Here is a 7,330-nt window from a genome sequence, read left to right on the forward strand (position 1 = left end):
TGGTCGGGAACCTAATGGGTCGCACACAAAAGAGAATTGGAAGAGTGCAAATTGTTAATTGATTAATTTAACAATCGTTGGATAAATTAATTAATTGAATTTCTTATTTATAATCCCAAATTAATTAATTGGATTAATTAATTCACAGACCGGGTTTGATTAATTGGATTAATTAAATATTGGACCCGACCGGGCCGGGTCCGTTTGGGTTTATATATATATGCAGCTAGGGTTTGAGGTCCATTAAGTTATTCATTGTTCTTGCTAGCACAAGAAAGAAATCCTAGCAGTTGCTGTTTTCTCTCTGTGTGGATTTCATTGGAGGCTGCACAATTGGACAGCTGTGGGAGGCAGATTCAAGCTGCTGGAAAGGAATAACGCGAAAGAGTTTGCAAATCACACAAAAGGTATATTTCTCATCACAGTTTTTATCTAAATACAAAGCTGAATCCTGAATGGGAATTGAAATTTGTTAAATTCCGCTGTGCATGTTTAAATCAATTCCCAACAACAAAGAATAGCCACATGCTGCATTTTCACGAGGTCATCCTGTAAGCTCAACTCTGATAGAATCAAGAAGAAAAAAATCCTCGGCCTGACCTCGTTTGAGTAATGAGTAAGCCCATGAAACAATCTTGAATCCATCTTCCTGTAAACAAAATGAAGGGTCAGGAGCTTTGTTGTTGGACAATAACTCAAACAGCACAACACCATAGATGTAAACATCAGCCTTATTGGATACAACACTTGTCTGCGCGTACTCTGGAGTTTTGTATTCGCAAGTTCTGGCTACACGAGTAGTAGCATGAGTTTGGGTAGTCTACATAATTCTGAGAATCCAAAGTCTGACAATAAGCATTATAGTCGTCCAATAAAATATTACTGGGCTTGATTTCTTGATGTAAAACATGTGGATTGCACTGGTCGTGCAGATAAGATTATGCTTAGGCAATATAGAGGGCATTCTTGTGAACTATTCTCGAATCGAAAGATCTTTTGTCTATAAGAGGAAAATTTCCACTCGAATGGCATAGTACCCTATCAATGTAATGAGGCTTGGGTGTTTGATTCTTCCGAGGGTCCAGACCTCAGCATGGAACTGAGGGATGCCTCATGGGTAGCCAAATGTCAATAATTTTAGATAAATATGTTGGATATTGGTTAAATAAATCGAGAATTGAAAATCGATTAAAGTGACTTCGTATCGACTTCGACCAAATACTCAAAAGCTCGACTCAATCCGTTTAGGCAAAATTGTTTGCCACTTCGCCGCTTCGGGGCGCACAAACGGGGATCGACCTCGGCCAAATACTCAAAAGAGAATTTTGATTTCTTTGCATGTATTGAAGGGTATATTTGGCATTTCGAAAACCAATATCGGATGAATGAGAAATTACGGAAAAGAACGAAAATCAGGTCAAAATATTTGACCGTGCGACCGCATGGTTGGTAAACTGCGCGATCACACGTCAAATTCAATTCCGATTTTTTGAGTAAAACCGTGCGACCGCACGGTCTATAACCGTGCGGCCGCACGGTTGTCCGGTGAATAGACACCTTGTCATAAAGGTGCATTGTTTGGAAAGGGTGCATGGTTTGGCCTCAACCATTCCGTCCACACTCTTTCATGGTCTATAAATAGGACCCTTTGGGTGTCCTATTCCTCACAGTTTGATATGCAAAACATCTCTCATCCTCTCTTCTATCCAAAATAAAAATCATTTCATTTATTTTGATTTTCCTTCATTTCATCCTTGGAGTACATAAGCCTAAATTTGGTTCGTTGTACTTGTGTTTTGGAGTGCTACAAACACAAGTGTAGCCGTTATATCTTGGGAGTCGATTGCCGAAATCCGTAGGCACCGTTGCGGGGCAAATTCGACTTAAGGACAAAGAGTCCAACTCTTGCCTCGACTTTGTCCCTACTTTCTTCTTCTTCTTCTTATTTATGTTTTCTTTGTCGTTACTCTGTCCAATTTTCGGCACGAATTTACAAACCATCATTATACTTATTTTGGCGTCACTATTCACAAAATTCCTCCAATAAAATACATATAGAAATTCATAAGATATCAATATATAGGTGGGATAAGTTGAGTATTACCGGAAAACCAGATCTTGATTCAAAGTATCCATCATAAGGGCAGGTTAGACTACCATTTGTTATGTATGAGGGAAAGTATTGACATCAATTATGCACTCACCAATAAAATTCATATTATCTCAGTCCCACAGATCAATGCAAAATGCATTAAATGTGTTTCAAGCAGCTGTACCGGACAGCAGGGACGGAGTTAGGAATATTGTCCAGTATGGGCAAATTTCTAAGTATCAGACAGCATTTTTATTTATTTATTTTTTTTTTTTTGCCAAAATTAGTCCATGAATGAAAAGAACTTCACGTGATCTTGAGAATTCTTGATGCATAAGGAAACATAAGATTTTAAACAACTGCAATAAGGTTTTTAAATCACAAAACTACAATGATTTTGATTCAATATTCATATTAAGATGGAGACGAATTCCCCAAAAAAATTTAAAGGTTTGAGATCAGGGATGAAATGGGGAAAGATAATTTGTGATTTAATCTGGATATGGGCTCTGAATGTAGAGGTGTGAGGATTTGAACGGAGTGTACACCCAGATCATTTAAAATTAAAAGGGTATTTTGTTCCAGCCAATGTATTATTTTCTTCCAATTTAACATAAATGTATAAGAGTAATTATATTACCACTACAAACTTTATTAAGTACACTACATTTTTCTTATTTGCTAAAATATCCTTAAGTAGAATTACATAATTAGGGTTTGATATACTTTTTAATTAAAAAAAATTATTGTTACTCCAGGAATATAAAACCTAATTTCTTTCTTTTTCCTTAACATCTCATTGCTCATAGTTTTTCCAGAAACACGTGCCTTCTTCCACGATGGCAAGGTATTTTTCTTTTCCTCACAGTAAATAAATTTATACTCTGTTTGACCACAATTTACAGATGAATTTTTTCAATTTATTTATCATGTTTAAAAATTAAGAATCTGATTTTTTTTTTAAGTCAAACAAATTTATTATGAATTTAAAACAAGTATGTAAAATTATGATTTTTAATTGTTAAATGGGTTTATGAATTTTATGCATATATACTCATCATTTCATGAACTGCATGCATTTAGGGCCTGAGACTTACCCAGGGGACGTATTCATATGTACTATACCATTACCATAAATTTGAATGCATATAGGTAAATGAATTTGTGTATATGTAGGTCTGTGAGTTTCCGTGGATTTTTGTGTATGTAGGTCTATCAATTTTCGTGAATTTGTGAAAATATGGGTATATGAATTTCCATGCATGCATTATCTTTTGTCAACATTATTGTTGAGTAGAATTGTATTCTAACTAAATTATGATATTTAGTTTAATGCAAATGGATGTAGCTATTGACACTACGACTTCATCTGAATTCTCGAGAGTTTTTAATCAACAAGAAGTAAGTTTTTCTTGTTATGTTGTATTTTTTTGCTTGAACATAATAAATTTAATTTTTTATAAGTTATCATAATTTAATTTTATTTGTCCTAAATGTCAAGAAAATGATGACGACTTCAATATATAAGATTATACACAATACTTTTGACCGAGTATAAATAAATCAATTATTAAATTTATGTCTATTAATTCAACTCTTGGTGCAATTTTTTTAATTATAATTTTTTAATATTGATTGTGTAGGTATTCAATAGTCGAGAGTCGTTATGTAATTAAGTTTGTATGGTTGGGAAGGAACTTGGTCTAGTTATTGTTATAATACATTCTGAGGTTGGTGGTTATGGATGCAAGCCTTGTATACGCTATGGGTGTGAGCATCGTGGAAATATAGAAAACATAAAGATCATTCCGGTCATGAATAAGCGAAAGAGGTTTGTTGGAACACATAAGTGTGAATGCTCATTTGATCTAAATGGTGTGAAGTTGTCGATTGAGGACGCTTGGATTTTAAAGGTATTATGTGGACCATATAATCATCTAGCGGCAAAATATTTAAGACATCCTTATGTACAAAGATTAATTAATAAAGAGGAGTGATATTTTAATCGATATGTCAACAAGTTTGATAAAACCTAAGAACATATTAATGACTTTGAAAGAACGGGATCCAAATAATGTTAGCACAATGAGGACTATTAATTACAATGCATGTGCAAGGCATAGATTGATTGAAAATGGGAAGTGGGGGGGGGAACATAAATGCAACATGAAATGAGCAAGTTAAAAGAACACAATTATATCAAGTGGCATAGGTCTCATGAAGAATGGATGAAGTTAGAGACCTTTTCTTTGCACTTTCGATATTTGTTGATTTCTTACATGCATTTTCATGTATGCTTATAATGGATTATACCCCTCTTTTTGAGATCATTGGGGTTCCTTCGCACAAATGACATTTTTTTTTTTTGTTTTCGTGTTCATGGAAGCTGAACAATAAGAAAATTATAGTTAGGTAATGGAAAAGTTGAAAACCTTAATGAATTATGATGTCTTGCCACATGTGATTGTCACAGATAGGGAACTGGCTCTTATTCCTGCAACTGAAAAGATTTTACCTAACGCCATAAATCTACTATACACATGGCACATATCGAAAAATGTATTGGCCAATACCAAGAAGTTTTTTGAGTGAAAAGAAGTATGGGATACTTTCCGTAGGATTTGGAGCGTACTTGTTGCATCTACTATGGAGGATGTATATGAACAATTGGCCAAAACTCTATCTTTCCGATTTGAACATTTTTTTATGGCATTAGATTATGTTATGGGACCTTGGTTGTGTAAATATAAAGAGAAATTAATTGCTACTTGGATGAATAAAATTATGCACTTTGGTAATGTCACAACTAACTAGTAAAATGTGTAACGCTTATATTTAATTTTATTATCAACATTATTTATTTTTTAATAGGCAAACAAATTATTGTCGATTTATCTATTTATTTATATTATTCACAGGGTTGAAAGTGCACATTCTAAGTTGAAGAAGAACCTTGGATCATCACAAGGCGATTTTGAAACTTTACGAAAAGTTGTGCATCACCTATTGGAATTGCAATCCAGTGAAATAAAAGCTTCATTTGAATGAAGCATGAATTTAGTTCAACATAACTTCAAACGTAGCCTTTAGGAGTTGGGTGGTTTCGTGTCCAACAATGCAATGGATCTTACATCATGACAGTCAAATCAAGCATAACATATTGGTTTGGACAAAAATGTTTGTCAATGCACTCTTAGATCCATACATGGTTTGCCATGTTCGTGTGAGATTTCAGAATACATAATTACAAGTCATCCCATTCCTCTGTCAATTGTTCACCCTCGTTGGAGAAAATTAGATATTTTGGTTCCATTAAATGATACATATTCCAAGTTGAACATTTTAGTTGAATTAGGGAACATTCAAAGATTTTTTAGCAAATGCGACGATGCAGGTAAAGTACTTCTTAAAATGAAATTACAAGAAATGTATGAACCCTCCACTACTTCTTTGAAATAGCCTGCTGGGAAAGTTAAAACCAAGGGCTGACATTCATCAATAGTTGATACTTCAACAAAAAGAGGTCCTCTGTATTTTGCAGTTGTTGACTCAAATAACGATAGCCATTTTGCAAAAACAACAACTCTATCAAAGTTCCAAAGAAGGATAACCTTAAAGTAAGGCGCACACATATGAATACTTTATACCATTATATAATTTGTTTTCATGACAAAGTCAAAGATTGCACATTTAACATTGTTGATGTTAAGTCCAATGGTCATTGTGGTTTTAGGGCAATAACTAGTTCCTTGGATTAGGAGAGGAGGCATGGTTACATATTCGACGAGACCTTATTACTGAAATGAAATCTAATTATGATGCATATGTAAAACTATATGGCAGCATTAAAAGGGTGAAGGAGTTGTTATATAGTATGGATTACTTTAATATTGGTGCCCCGTTTGATTGATGGATGACGATGCCTGACATGGGCCATTTGTAGCATCTCAGTATGGTATCATATTTGTCCTTCTATCTTTTATACAATATTTGACATTCCTACCATTGCACATTCAATCTCCTCTACCATTAAATCATAAAATTATATCATCGGGTTTTGTGAATGACAATCACTTTGTTCAGGTACTTTGTTTTAATTAATTGACTATATATCATTAGTATAAACTTATTGTTACTAATTTGATTTATCACTTGTACAGGTCAAGTTAAAGCCCAATTGTCAAATTCCACCTGAGGCATATAATTGGTATAAATATAGAGACGACATTGCAAGTGGATGGGAGAGTACGTATAAATTAGAATACAAATTCAAAGAGATGATTGGTATTGGTATTGATATCACATAAGAGGTCAAAAGAGGATTTTGATGAACTTCTTGCACTGCTAGAGACTTATTCAATTTGATTATTTCCTTCTTTCTTGTAATGAAAATTTCGCAACATGTCCAATATATCAAAAATATGTCATAAATGCTTCCTCAAGTTGGGTTTTGAATGTTTCTGATGAATTAAAGGTGGAAGGTGAGAGGGAAAGGGTGGTTCAACATTTTCACTGTGAAATTATTCTTGGTTGAAAATCTGATCTTGTATTTATTCTTGGTTGAATATCATTTTATTACTCTGGTTTTTGCGATTAAACTCTATGATTGAAGTCCTAAAAGAACAACAATCCACTTCATCAAAATAAAACCTTTTTATCCATGAAATTATAAGCTTGTTGTCGATAAAATTTCTTAATTTCCGCTTAAAAGTGTTTTTAAAATTAACTTCCAAGATTAAAAAATGAAATTACAAATACATTAAAAATTCATATTTCGAATAAAAATAGTAACACAAACAAATTAGTGACAACTTCAAAGGATCCTTTCAAATATATTAATTATTTGTGACAAACATTCGTTTTATTATGGCATGGTGTTCTTTATAGATCTTCTATTTCCAATGGCTGTGAAATAATGAAGGAAAAGGTTGAGAAAATGAGGATTAATATTGGTGATAAGTACACCACTATATTTTATTATGCTTGTTTTTTCAATTTTTTGTTTTTTGTTTTTTGTTGTTATATTATTATTATTATTTTTTATTTTTTTGAATTAGGATACAATGTAAATTTATTGTGGTGTATTTATTAAAAATATATTTTACTTGGGGTGTAATTTTAATGTTCCGTAGTAATTAAAATTTGTAGTGATAATATAATTACCCTTCATATAATCATCTTCCTTACACCAACCACTCCCAACCGTGGAAAAGCTTGCTAAAATGGGTGCTACTGTGC

Source organism: Olea europaea, chromosome 13 (assembly GCF_002742605.1).
Source record: "Olea europaea var. sylvestris chromosome 13, O_europaea_v1, whole genome shotgun sequence".
NCBI classification, from domain to species: domain Eukaryota; kingdom Viridiplantae; phylum Streptophyta; class Magnoliopsida; order Lamiales; family Oleaceae; genus Olea; species Olea europaea.